General features: G+C 37.6%; 6 non-coding genes and 39 pseudogenes across 6 annotated transcripts; all 45 read left to right on the forward strand.

Moving 5' to 3' along the window:
* The first annotated feature begins 62 nt into the window (after window positions 1–62).
* Window positions 63–181, forward strand: LOC148494537 (5S ribosomal RNA; annotated as a pseudogene).
* A 116-nt stretch (window positions 182–297) lies between these two features.
* Window positions 298–416, forward strand: LOC148494538 (5S ribosomal RNA; annotated as a pseudogene).
* A 116-nt stretch (window positions 417–532) lies between these two features.
* Window positions 533–651, forward strand: LOC148494539 (5S ribosomal RNA). The gene has a single exon (XR_015871253.1). It is a non-coding gene; the product is annotated as a 5S ribosomal RNA (ribosomal RNA).
* A 115-nt stretch (window positions 652–766) lies between these two features.
* On the forward strand, window positions 767–885 carry LOC148494540 (5S ribosomal RNA; annotated as a pseudogene).
* Window positions 886–1000: 115 nt separating this feature from the next.
* Window positions 1001–1119, forward strand: LOC148494541 (5S ribosomal RNA; annotated as a pseudogene).
* A 116-nt stretch (window positions 1120–1235) lies between these two features.
* On the forward strand, window positions 1236–1354 carry LOC148494542 (5S ribosomal RNA). The gene has a single exon (XR_015871255.1). It is a non-coding gene; the product is annotated as a 5S ribosomal RNA (ribosomal RNA).
* Window positions 1355–1469: 115 nt separating this feature from the next.
* Window positions 1470–1588, forward strand: LOC148494543 (5S ribosomal RNA; annotated as a pseudogene).
* Window positions 1589–1704: 116 nt separating this feature from the next.
* LOC148494544 (5S ribosomal RNA) lies at window positions 1705–1823 on the forward strand. Its single transcript, XR_015871256.1, has one exon. It is a non-coding gene; the product is annotated as a 5S ribosomal RNA (ribosomal RNA).
* Window positions 1824–1938: 115 nt separating this feature from the next.
* Window positions 1939–2057, forward strand: LOC148494545 (5S ribosomal RNA; annotated as a pseudogene).
* A 116-nt stretch (window positions 2058–2173) lies between these two features.
* Window positions 2174–2292, forward strand: LOC148494546 (5S ribosomal RNA; annotated as a pseudogene).
* Window positions 2293–2408: 116 nt separating this feature from the next.
* On the forward strand, window positions 2409–2527 carry LOC148494547 (5S ribosomal RNA; annotated as a pseudogene).
* A 116-nt stretch (window positions 2528–2643) lies between these two features.
* Window positions 2644–2767, forward strand: LOC148494548 (5S ribosomal RNA; annotated as a pseudogene).
* A 116-nt stretch (window positions 2768–2883) lies between these two features.
* LOC148494549 (5S ribosomal RNA) lies at window positions 2884–3002 on the forward strand (annotated as a pseudogene).
* A 116-nt stretch (window positions 3003–3118) lies between these two features.
* On the forward strand, window positions 3119–3237 carry LOC148494550 (5S ribosomal RNA; annotated as a pseudogene).
* A 101-nt stretch (window positions 3238–3338) lies between these two features.
* LOC148494551 (5S ribosomal RNA) lies at window positions 3339–3457 on the forward strand (annotated as a pseudogene).
* A 350-nt stretch (window positions 3458–3807) lies between these two features.
* On the forward strand, window positions 3808–3926 carry LOC148494552 (5S ribosomal RNA; annotated as a pseudogene).
* Window positions 3927–4042: 116 nt separating this feature from the next.
* Window positions 4043–4161, forward strand: LOC148494553 (5S ribosomal RNA; annotated as a pseudogene).
* Window positions 4162–4277: 116 nt separating this feature from the next.
* Window positions 4278–4396, forward strand: LOC148494554 (5S ribosomal RNA; annotated as a pseudogene).
* A 116-nt stretch (window positions 4397–4512) lies between these two features.
* Window positions 4513–4631, forward strand: LOC148494555 (5S ribosomal RNA; annotated as a pseudogene).
* A 116-nt stretch (window positions 4632–4747) lies between these two features.
* On the forward strand, window positions 4748–4866 carry LOC148494556 (5S ribosomal RNA; annotated as a pseudogene).
* Window positions 4867–4982: 116 nt separating this feature from the next.
* On the forward strand, window positions 4983–5101 carry LOC148494557 (5S ribosomal RNA; annotated as a pseudogene).
* Window positions 5102–5217: 116 nt separating this feature from the next.
* LOC148494558 (5S ribosomal RNA) lies at window positions 5218–5336 on the forward strand (annotated as a pseudogene).
* A 116-nt stretch (window positions 5337–5452) lies between these two features.
* Window positions 5453–5571, forward strand: LOC148494559 (5S ribosomal RNA; annotated as a pseudogene).
* Window positions 5572–5686: 115 nt separating this feature from the next.
* LOC148494560 (5S ribosomal RNA) lies at window positions 5687–5805 on the forward strand. The gene has a single exon (XR_015870137.1). It is a non-coding gene; the product is annotated as a 5S ribosomal RNA (ribosomal RNA).
* Window positions 5806–5919: 114 nt separating this feature from the next.
* Window positions 5920–6038, forward strand: LOC148494561 (5S ribosomal RNA; annotated as a pseudogene).
* Window positions 6039–6153: 115 nt separating this feature from the next.
* Window positions 6154–6272, forward strand: LOC148494562 (5S ribosomal RNA; annotated as a pseudogene).
* A 116-nt stretch (window positions 6273–6388) lies between these two features.
* Window positions 6389–6507, forward strand: LOC148494563 (5S ribosomal RNA; annotated as a pseudogene).
* Window positions 6508–6623: 116 nt separating this feature from the next.
* Window positions 6624–6742, forward strand: LOC148494564 (5S ribosomal RNA; annotated as a pseudogene).
* Window positions 6743–6858: 116 nt separating this feature from the next.
* Window positions 6859–6977, forward strand: LOC148494565 (5S ribosomal RNA; annotated as a pseudogene).
* A 115-nt stretch (window positions 6978–7092) lies between these two features.
* Window positions 7093–7211, forward strand: LOC148494566 (5S ribosomal RNA; annotated as a pseudogene).
* Window positions 7212–7327: 116 nt separating this feature from the next.
* Window positions 7328–7446, forward strand: LOC148494567 (5S ribosomal RNA; annotated as a pseudogene).
* Window positions 7447–7562: 116 nt separating this feature from the next.
* On the forward strand, window positions 7563–7681 carry LOC148494568 (5S ribosomal RNA; annotated as a pseudogene).
* Window positions 7682–7797: 116 nt separating this feature from the next.
* Window positions 7798–7916, forward strand: LOC148494569 (5S ribosomal RNA; annotated as a pseudogene).
* A 104-nt stretch (window positions 7917–8020) lies between these two features.
* Window positions 8021–8139, forward strand: LOC148494570 (5S ribosomal RNA; annotated as a pseudogene).
* Window positions 8140–8490: 351 nt separating this feature from the next.
* On the forward strand, window positions 8491–8609 carry LOC148494571 (5S ribosomal RNA; annotated as a pseudogene).
* A 115-nt stretch (window positions 8610–8724) lies between these two features.
* LOC148494572 (5S ribosomal RNA) lies at window positions 8725–8843 on the forward strand (annotated as a pseudogene).
* Window positions 8844–8958: 115 nt separating this feature from the next.
* Window positions 8959–9077, forward strand: LOC148494573 (5S ribosomal RNA; annotated as a pseudogene).
* Window positions 9078–9192: 115 nt separating this feature from the next.
* LOC148494574 (5S ribosomal RNA) lies at window positions 9193–9311 on the forward strand (annotated as a pseudogene).
* A 116-nt stretch (window positions 9312–9427) lies between these two features.
* On the forward strand, window positions 9428–9546 carry LOC148494575 (5S ribosomal RNA; annotated as a pseudogene).
* A 116-nt stretch (window positions 9547–9662) lies between these two features.
* Window positions 9663–9781, forward strand: LOC148494576 (5S ribosomal RNA). Its single transcript, XR_015871257.1, has one exon. It is a non-coding gene; the product is annotated as a 5S ribosomal RNA (ribosomal RNA).
* A 115-nt stretch (window positions 9782–9896) lies between these two features.
* LOC148494577 (5S ribosomal RNA) lies at window positions 9897–10015 on the forward strand (annotated as a pseudogene).
* A 115-nt stretch (window positions 10016–10130) lies between these two features.
* Window positions 10131–10249, forward strand: LOC148494578 (5S ribosomal RNA; annotated as a pseudogene).
* A 116-nt stretch (window positions 10250–10365) lies between these two features.
* LOC148494579 (5S ribosomal RNA) lies at window positions 10366–10484 on the forward strand. The gene has a single exon (XR_015871258.1). It is a non-coding gene; the product is annotated as a 5S ribosomal RNA (ribosomal RNA).
* A 115-nt stretch (window positions 10485–10599) lies between these two features.
* On the forward strand, window positions 10600–10718 carry LOC148494580 (5S ribosomal RNA; annotated as a pseudogene).
* A 116-nt stretch (window positions 10719–10834) lies between these two features.
* Window positions 10835–10953, forward strand: LOC148494581 (5S ribosomal RNA; annotated as a pseudogene).
* The last annotated feature ends 103 nt before the right edge of the window (window positions 10954–11056 follow it).

An 11056-nucleotide genomic window follows, 5' to 3' on the forward strand; every position in this document is an offset into this window, starting at 1 on the left:
ACTAATCATTGAATTTACTTGAGTTAAGAAGTAAAAGAGGTCTAAAGTTAATGTTTTTGAGCACCTACAGCCAAACCACACTGGACATGCCCGATCTCGTCTGATCTTGGAAGCTATGCAGTATTGGGTCTGGTTAGTACTTGGATGGGAAACTACCTGGGCATGCCAGGTGCTGTAGGTAATTTTATGCAGCCATAACATTCTTTTCTATTACATTTTACTTTTAATTTTTTCAACTTATCAATGAATTTACTTGAGTTAAGAAGTAAAAGAGGTCTAAAGTTAATGTTTTTGAGCACCTATAGTCAAACCACAGAGGACATGCCCAATCTCGTCTGATCTTGGAAGCTATGCAGTGTTGGGCCTGGTTAGTACTTGGATGGGAGACCACCTGGGAATACCAGGTGCTGTAGGTAATTTTATACTGCCATAACATTCTTTTCTATTACATTTTACATTTAATTTTTTCAACTTATCAATGAATTTACTTGAGTTAAGAAGTAATAGAGGTCTAAAGTTAATGGTTTTGGGCACCTACAGCCAAACCACACTGGACATGCCCAATCTCATCTGATCTTGGAAGCTATGCAGTGTTGGGCCTGGTTAGTACTTGGATGGGAGACCACCTGGGAATACCAGGAGCTGTAGGTAATTTTATACTGGCAAAACATTCTTTTCTATTACATTTTACATTTCATTTTTCAACTTATCATTGAATTTACTTGAGTTAAGAAGTAAAAGAGGTCTAAAGTTAATGTTTTTGAGCACCTACAGCCAAACCTCACTGGACATGCCCAATCTTGTCTGATCTTGAAAGCTATGCAGTGTTGGGCCTGGTTAGTACTTGGATGGGAGACCACCTGGGAATACCAGGAGCTGTAGGTAATTTTATACTGGCAAAACATTCTTTTCTATTACATTTTACATTTCTTTTTTCAACTTATCTTTGAATTTACTTGAGTTAAGAAGTAAAAGAGGTCTAAAGTTAATGATTTTGAGCACCTACAGCCAAACCACACTGGACATGCCCAATCTTGTTTGATCTTGGAAGCTATGCAGTGTTGGGCCTGGTTAGTACTTGGATGGGAGACCACCTGGGAATTCCAGGTGCTGTAGGTAATTTTATACTGCCATAACATTCTTTTCTATTACATTTTACATTTAATTTTTTCATCTTATCAATGAATTTACTTGAGTTAAGAAGTAATAGAGGTCTAAAGTTAATGGTTTTGGGCACCTACAGCCAAACCACACTGGACATGCCCAATCTCATCTGATCTTGGAAGCTATGCAGTGTTGGGCCTGGTTAGTACTTGGATGGGAGACCACCTGGGAATACCAGGAGCTGTAGGTAATTTTATACTGGCAAAACATTCTTTTCTATTACTTTTTACATTTCTTTTTTCAACTTATCTTTGAAATTACTTGAGTTAAGAAGTAAAAGAGGTCTAAAGTTAATGTTTTTGAGCACCTACAGCCAAACCACACTGGACATGCCCAATCTTATTTGATCTTGGAAGCTATGCAGTGTTGGGCCTGGTTAGTACTTGGATGGGAGACCACCTGGGAATACCAGGTGCTGTAGGTAATTTTATACTGCCATAACATTCTTTTCTATTACATTTTACATTTAATTTTTTCATCTTATCAATGAATTTACTTGAGTTAAGAAGTAATAGAGGTCTAAAGTTAATGGATTTGGGCACCTACAGCCAAACCACACTGGACATGCCCAATCTCATCTGATCTTGGAAGCTATGCAGTGTTGGGCCTGGTTAGTACTTGGATGGGAGACCACCTGGGAATACCAGGAGCTGTAGGTAATTTTATACTGGCAAAACATTCTTTTCTATTACATTTTACATTTCTTTTTTCAACTTATCTTTGAATTTACTTGAGTTAAGAAGTAATAGAGGTCTAAATTTAATGCTTTTGAGCACCTACAGCCAAACCACACTGGACATGCCCAATCTCGTCTGATCTTGTAAGCCTTGTTGTGTTGGGCCTGGTTTGTACTTGGATGGGAGACCACCTGGGAATACCAGGAGCTGTAGGTAATTTTATGCAGCCATAACATTCTTTTCTATTACATTTTACATTTAATTTTTTCATCTTATCAACAAATTTACTTGAGTTAAGAAGTAAAAGAGGTCTAAAGTTAATGTTTTTGAGCACCTACAGCCAAACCACACTGGACATGCCCAATCTCGTCTGATCTTGGAAGCAATGCATTGTTGGGCCTGGTTAGTACTTGGATGGGAGACCACGTAGGAATCCCAGGTGCTGTAGGTAATTTTTTACTGCTATAACAGTCTTTTCTATTACATTTTACATTTAATTTTTCCAACTTATCAATGAATTTACTTGAGTTAAGAAGTAATAGAGGTCTAAATTTAATGCTTTTGAGCACCTACAGCCAAACCACACTGGACATGCCCAATCTCGTCTGATCTTGTAAGCTATGCAGTGTTGGGCCTGGTTAGTACTTGAATGGGAGACCACCTGGGAATACCAGGTGCTGTAGGAAATTTTATACAGCCAAAACATTCTTTTCTATTACATTTTACATTTAATTTTTTCAACTTATCAATGAATTTACTTGAGTTAAGAAGTAAAAGAGGTCTAAAGTTAATATTTTTGAGCATCCACAGCCAAATCACGCTGAACATGCCCAATCTCATCTCATCTGATCTTGGAAGCTATGCAGTGTTGGGCCTGGTTAGTACTTGGATGGGAGACCCCCGGGGAATACCAGGTGCTGAAGGTAATTTTATATAGCCATAAAATTCTTTTCTATTACATTTTACATTACATTTTTTCAACTTATCAATGAATTTACTTGAGTTAAGAAGTAAAAGAGGTCTAAAGTTAATGTTTTTGAGCACTTACAGTCAAACCACACTGGACATGCCCAATCTCATCTGATCTTGGAAGCTATGTAGTGTTGGCCCTGGTTAGTACATGGATGGGAGACCCCCTGGGAATACCAGGTGCTGTAGGTAATTTTATACTGCCATAACATTCTTTTCTATTACATTTTACATTTAATTTTTTCAACTTATCAATGAATTTACTTGAGTTAAGAAGTAATAGAAGTCTAAATTTAATGCATTTGAGCACCTACAGCCAAACCACACTGGACATGCCCAATCTCATCTGATCTTGCAAACTATGCAGTGTTGGGCCTGGTTAGTACTTGGATGGGAAACCACCTGGGAATACCAGGTGCTGTAGGTAATTTTAGCCAACCAAAACATTCTTTTCTATTACATTTCAACTTATCAATGAATTTACTTGAGTTAAGAAGTAAAAGAGGTCTAAAGTTAATGTTTTTGAGCACCTACAGCCAAACCACGCTGGACTTGCCCAATCTCATCTGATCTTGGAAACTATGCAGTGTTGGGCCTGGTTAGTACTTGGATGGGAGACCACCTGGGAATACCAGGAGCTGTAGATAATTTTATACTGCCATAACATTCTTTTCTATTACATTTTACATTTCATTTTTCAAATAATCATTGAATTTACTTGGGTTAAGAAGTAAAAGAGGTCTAAAGTTAATGTGTTTGAGCACCTGCAGCCAAACCACACTGGACATGCCCAATCTAGTCTGATCTTGAAAGCTATGCAATGTTGGGCCTGGTTAGTACTTGGATGGGAGACCACCTGGGAATACCAAGTGCTGAAAGTAATTTTATGCAGCCATAACATTCTTTTCTATTACATTTTACATTTAATTTTTTCAACTTATCAATGAATTTATTTAAGTTAAGAAGTAAAAGAGGTCTAAAGTTAAAGTTTTTGAGCACCTACAGCCAAACCACACTGGACATGCCCAATCTCGTCCGATCTTGTAAGCTATGCAGTGTTGGGCCTGGTTAGTACTTGGATGGGAGACCCCCGGGGAATACCAGGTGCTGTAGGTAATTTTATATAGCCAAAACATTCTTTTCTATTACATTTTACATTACATTTTTTCAACTTATCAATGAATTTACTTGAGTTAAGAAGTAAAAGAGGTCTAAAGTTAATGTTTTTGAGCACTTACAGTCGAACCACACTGGACATGCCCAATCTTGTTTGATCTTGGAAGCTATGCAGTGTTGGGCCTGGTTAGTACATGGAAGGGAGACCCCCTGGGAATACCAGGTGCTGTAGGTAATTTTATACTGCCATAACATTCTTTTCTATTACATTTTACATTTCATTTTTTCAACTTATCAATGAATTTACTTGAGTTAAGAAGTAATAGAGGTCTAAATTTAATGCTTTCGAGCACCTACAGCCAAACCACACTGGACAGGCCCAATCTCGTTTGATCTTGGAAGCAATGCAGTGTTGGGCCTGGTTAGTACTTAGACGGGAGACCACCTGGGAATACCAGTTGCTGTAGGTAATTTTATATAGCCATAACATTCTTTTCTATTACATTTTACATTACATTTTTTCAACTTATCAATGAATTTACTTGAGTTAAGAAGTAATAGAGGTCTAAATTTAATGCTTTTGAGCACCTACAGCCAAACCACACTGGACATGCCCAATCTCGTCTGATCTTGTAAGCTATGCAGTGTTGGGCCTGGTTAGTACTTGGATGGGAGACCACCTGGGAATGCCAGGTGCTGTAGGTAATTTTATGCAGCCATAACATTCTTTTCTATTACATTTTACTTTTAATTTTTTCAACTTATCAATGAATTTACTTGAGTTAAGAAGTAAAAGAGGTCTAAAGTTAATGTTTTTGAGCACCTAAAGCCAAACCACACTGGACATACCCAATCTCATCTGATCTTGGAAGCTATGCAGTGTTGGGCCTGGTTAGTACTTGGACGGGAGACCACCTGGGAATACCAGGTGCTGTAGGTAATTTTATATAGCCATAACATTCTTTTCTATTACATTTTACATTACATTTTTTCAACTTATCAATGAATTTACTTGAGTTAAGAAGTAAAAGAGGTCTAAAGTTAATGTTTTTGAGCACTTACAGTCAAACCACACTGGACATGCCCAATCTCGTCTGATCTTGGAAGCTATGCAGTGTTGGGCCTGGTTAGTACATGGTTGGGAGACCCCCTGGGAATACCAGGTGCTGTAGGTAATTATATACTGCCATAACATTCTTTTCTATTACATTTTACATTTAATTTTTTCAACTTATCAATGAATTTACTTGAGTTAAGAAGTAATAGAGGTCTAAATTTAATGCTTTTGAGCACCTACACCCAAACCACACTGGACATGCCCAATCTCATCTGATCTTGCAAACTATGCAGTGTTGGGCCTGGTTAGTACTTGGATGGGAAACCACCTGGGAATACCAGGTGCTGTAGGTAATTTTAGCCAACCAAAACATTCTTTTCTATTACATTTTACATTTATTTTTTTCAACTTATCAATGAATTTACTTGAGTTAAGAAGTAAAAGAGGTCTAAAGTTAATGTTTTTGAGCACCTACAGCCAAACCACGCTGGACTTGCCCAATCTCATCTGATCTTGGAAACTATGCAGTGTTGGGCCTGGTTAGTACTTGGATGGGAGACCACCTGGGAATACCAGGAGCTGTAGATAATTTTATACTGCCATAACATTCTTTTCTATTACATTTTACATTTCATTTTTCAAATAATCATTGAATTTACTTGGGTTAAGAAGTAAAAGAGGTCTAAAGTTAATAGTTTTGAGCACCTATAGCCAAACCACATTGGACATGCCCAATCTCGTCTGAACTTGGAAGCTAAGCAGTGTTGGGCCTGGTTAGTACTTGGATGGGAGACCACCTGGGAATACCAGGTGCTGTAGGTAATTTTATACTGCCATAACATTCTTTTCTATTACATTTTACATTTAATTTTTTCAACTTATCAATGAATTTATTTGAGTTAAGAAGTAAAAGAGGTCTAAAGTTAGATTTTGAGCGCCTAAAGCCAAACCACACTGGACATACCCAATCTCATCTGATCTTGGAAGCTATGCAGTGTTGGGCCTGGTTAGTATTTGGACGGGAGACCACCTGGGAATACCAGGTGCTGTAGGTAATTTATATAGCCATAACATTCTTTTCTATTACATTTTACATTTAATTTTTTCATCTTATCAATGAATTTACTTGAGTTAAGAAGTAAAAGAGGTCTAAAGTTAAAGTTTTTGAGCACCTACAGCCAAACCACACTGGACATGCCCAATCTCGTCTGATCTTGTAAGCTATGCAGTGTTGGGCCTGGTTAGTACTTGGATGGGAGACCCCCGGGGAATACCAGGTGCTATAGGTAATTTTATATAGCCAAAACATTCTTTTCTATTACATTTTACATTACATTTTTTCAACTTATCAATGAATTTACTTGAGTTAAGAAGTAAAAGAGGTCTAAAGTTAATGTTTTTGAGCACTTACAGTCGAACCACACTGGACATGCCCAATCTCGTCTGATCTTGGAAGCTATGCAGTGTTGGGCCTGGTTAGTACATGGAAGGGAGACCCCCTGGGAATACCAGGTGCTGAAAGTAATTTTATACTGCCATAACATTCTTTTCTATTACATTTTACATTTCATTTTTTCAACTTATCAATGAATTTACTTGAGTTAAGAAGTAATAGAGGTCTAAATTTAATGCTTTCGAGCACCTACAGCCAAACCACACTGGACAGGCCCAATCTCGTTTGATCTTGGAAGCAATGCAGTGTTGGGCCTGGTTAGTACTTAGACGGGAGACCACCTGGGAATACCAGGTGCTGTAGGTAATTTTATATAGCCTTAACATTCTTTTCTATTACATTTTACATTACATTTTTTCAACTTATCAATGAATTTACTTGAGTTAAGAAGTAATAGAGGTCTAAATTTAATGCTTTTGAGCACCTACAGCCAAACCACACTGGACATGCCCAATCTTGTCTGATCTTGGAAGCTATGCAGTGTTGGGCCTGGTTTGTACTTGGATGGGAGACCAACTGGGAATACCAGGAGCTGTCGTTAATTTTATACTGGCAAAACATTCTTTTCTATTACATTTTACATTTCTTTTTTCAACTTATCTTTGAATTTACTTGAGTTAAGAAGTAAAAGAGGTCTAAAGTTAATGTTTTTGAGCACCTACAGCCAAACCACACTGGACATGCCCAATCTTGTTTGATCTTGGAAGCTATGCAGTGTTGGGCCTGGTTAGTATTTGGATGGGAGACCACCTGGGAATACCAGGTGCTGTAGGTAATTTTATACTGCCATAACATTCTTTTCTATTACATTTTGCATTTAATTTTTTCAACTTATCAATGAATTTACTTGAGTTAAGAAGTAATAGAGGTCTAAAGTTAATGGCTTTGGGCACCTACATCCAAACCACACTGGACATGCCCAATCTCATCTGATCTTGGAAGCTATGCAGTGTTGGGCCTGGTTAGTACTTGGATGGGAGACTACCTGGGCATGCCAGGTGCTGTAGGTAATTTTATGCAGCCATAACATTCTTTTCTATTACATTTTACTTTTAATGTTTTCAACTTATCAATGAATTTACTTGAGTTAAGAAGTAAAAGAGGTCTAAAGTTAATGTTTTTGAGCACCTACAGTCAAACCACAGAGGACATGCCCAATCTCATCTGATCTTGGAAGCTATGCAGTGTTGGGCCTGGTTAGTACTTGGATGGGAGACCACCTGGGAATACCAGGTGCTGAAGGTAATTTTATAGAGCCATAACATTCTTTTCTATTACATTTTACATTTAATTTTTTCAACTTATCAATGAATTTATTTGAGTTAAGAAGTAAAAGAGGTCTAAAGTTAATGTTTTTTAGCGCCTACAGCCAAACCACACTGGACATACCCAATCTCATCTTATCTTGGACGCTATGCAGTGTTGGGCCTGGTTAGTACTTGGACGGAAGACCACCTGGGATTACCAGGTGCTGTAGGTAATTTTATATAGCCATAACATTCTTTTCTATTACATTTTTTCAACTTATCAATGAATTTACTTGAGTTAAGAAGTAAAAGAGGTCTAAAGTTAATGTCTTTGAGCACCTACAGTCAAACCACACTGGACATTCCCAATCTCGTCTGATCTTGGAAGCTATGCAGTGTTGGGCCTGGTTAGTACTTGGATGGGAGACCCCCTGGGAATACCAGGTGCTGTAGGTAATTTTATACTGCCATAACATTCTTTTCTATTACATTTTACATTTAATTTTTTCAACTTATCAATGAATTTACTTGAGTTAAGAAGTAATAGAGGTCTAAATTTAATGCTTTTGAACACCTACAGCCAAACCACACTGGACATGCCCAATCTCGTCTGATCTTGTAAGCCTTGCTGTGTTGGGCCTGGTTTGTACTTGGATGGGAGACCACCTGGGAATACCAGTTGCTGTAGCAAATTTTATACAGCCAAAACATTCTTTTCTATTACATTTTACATTTAATTTTTTCAACTTATCATTGAATTTACTTGAGTTAAGAAGTAAAAGAGGTCTAAAGTTAATGTTTTTGAGCACCTACAGCCAAACCACACTGGACATGCCCAATCTTGTCTGATCTTGGAAGCTATGCAGTGTTGGGCCTGGTTAGTACTTGGATGGGAGACCACCTGGGAATACCAGGTGCTGTAGGTAATTTTATACTGGCAAAACATTCTTTTCTATTACATTTTACATTTCATTTTTCAACTTATCATTGAATTTACTTGAGTTAAGAAGTAAAAGAGGTCTAAAGTTAATGTTTTTGAGCACCTACAGCCAAACCTCACTGGACATGCCCAATCTTGTCTGATCTTGGAAGCTATGCAGTGTTGGGCCTGGTTAGTACTTGGATGGGAGACCACCTGGGAATACCAGGAGCAGTAGGTAATTTTATACTGGCAAAACATTCTTTTCTATTACATTTTACATTTCTTTTTTCAACTTATCTTTGAATTTACTTGAGTTAAGAAGTAAAAGAGGTCTAAAGTTAATGTTTTTGAGCACCTACAGCCAAACCACACTGGACATGCCCAATCTTGTTTGATCTTCGAAGCTATGCAGTGTTGGGCCTGGTTAGTACTTGGATGGGAGACCACCTGGGAATACCAGGTGCTGTAGGTAATTTTATACTGCCATAACATTCTTTTCTATTACATTTTACATTTCATTTTTCAACTAATCATTGAATTTACTTGAGTTAAGAAGTAAAAGAGGTCTAAAGTTAATGTTTTTGAGCACCTACAGCCAAACCACACTGGACATGCCCGATCTCGTCTGATCTTGGAAGCTATGCAGTGTTGGGCCTGGTTAGTACTTGGATGGGAAACTACCTGGGCATGCCAGGTGCTGTAGGTAATTTTATGCAGCCATAACATTCTTTTATATTACATTTTACTTTTAATTTTTTCAACTTATCAATGAATTTACTTGAGTTAAGAAGTAAAAGAGGTCTAAAGTTAATGTTTTTGAGCACCTATAGTCAAACCACAGAGGACATGCCCAATCTCGTCTGATCTTGGAAGCTATGCAGTGTTGGGCCTGGTTAGTACTTGGATGGGAGACCACCTGGGAATACCAGGTGCTGTAGGTAATTTTATACTGCCATAACATTCTTTTCTATTACATTTTACATTTAATTTTTTCAACTTATCAATGAATTTACTTGAGTTAAGAAGTAATAGAGGTCTAAAGTTAATGGTTTTGGGCACCTACAGCCAAACCACACTGGACATGCCCAATCTCATCTGATCTTGGAAGCTATGCAGTGTTGGGCCTGGTTAGTACTTGGATGGGAGACCACCTGGGAATACCAGGAGCTGTAGGTAATTTTATACTGGCAAAACATTCTTTTCTATTACATTTTACATTTCATTTTTCAACTTATCATTGAATTTACTTGAGTTAAGAAGTAAAAGAGTTCTAAAGTTAATGTTTTTGAGCACCTACAGCCAAACCTCACTGGACATGCCCAATCTTGTCTGATCTTGAAAGCTATGCAGTGTTGGGCCTGGTTAGTACTTGGATGGGAGACCACCTGGGAATACCAGGAGCTGTAGGTAATTTTATACTGGCAAAACATTCTTTTCTATTACATTTTACATTTCTTTTTTCAACTTATCTTTGAATTTACTTGAGTTAAGAAGTAAAAGAGGTCTAAAGTTAATGTTTTTGAGCACCTACAGCCAAACCACACTGGACATGCCCAATCTTGTTTGATCTTGGAAGCTATGCAGTGTTGGGCCTGGTTAGTACTTGGATGGGAGACCACCTGGGAATACCAGGTGCTGTAGGTAATTTTATACTGCCATAACATTCTTTTCTATTACATTTTACATTTAATTTTTTCATCTTATCAATGAATTTACTTGAGTTAAGAAGTAATAGAGGTCTAAAGTTAATGGTTTTGGGCACCTACAGCCAAACCACACTGGACATGCCCAATCTCATCTGATCTTGGAAGCTATGCAGTGTTGGGCCTGGTTAGTACTTGGATGGGAGACCACCTGGGAATACCAGGAGCTGTAGGTAATTTTATACTGGCAAAACATTCTTTTCTATTACATTTTACATTTCTTTTTTCAACTTATCTTTGAATTTACTTGAGTTAAGAAGTAAAAGAGGTCTAAAGTTAATGTTTTTGAGCACCTACAGCCAAACCACACTGGACATGCCCAATCTTGTTTGATCTTGGAAGCTATGCAGTGTTGGGCCTGGTTAGTACTTGGATGGGAGACCACCTGGGAATACCAGGTGCTGTAGGTAATTTTATACTGCCATAACATTCTTTTCTATTACATTTTACATTTAATTTTTTCATCTTATCAATGAATTTACTTGAGTTAAGAAGTAATAGAGGTCTAAAGTTAATGGTTTTGGGCACCTACAGCCAAACCACACTGGACATGCCCAATCTCATCTGATCTTGGAAGCTATGCAGTGTTGGGTCTGGTTAGTACTTGGATTGGAGACCACCTGGGAATACCAGGAGCTGTAGGTAATTTTATACTGGCAAAACATTCTTTTCTATTACATTTTACATTTCTTTTTTCAACTTATCTTTGAATTTACTTGAGTTAAGAAGTAATAGAGGTCTAAATTTA

This window comes from Taudactylus pleione, unplaced genomic scaffold, assembly GCF_031769625.1.
Source record: "Taudactylus pleione unplaced genomic scaffold, aTauple2 ptg000550l, whole genome shotgun sequence".
Lineage (NCBI taxonomy): Eukaryota > Metazoa > Chordata > Amphibia > Anura > Myobatrachidae > Taudactylus > Taudactylus pleione.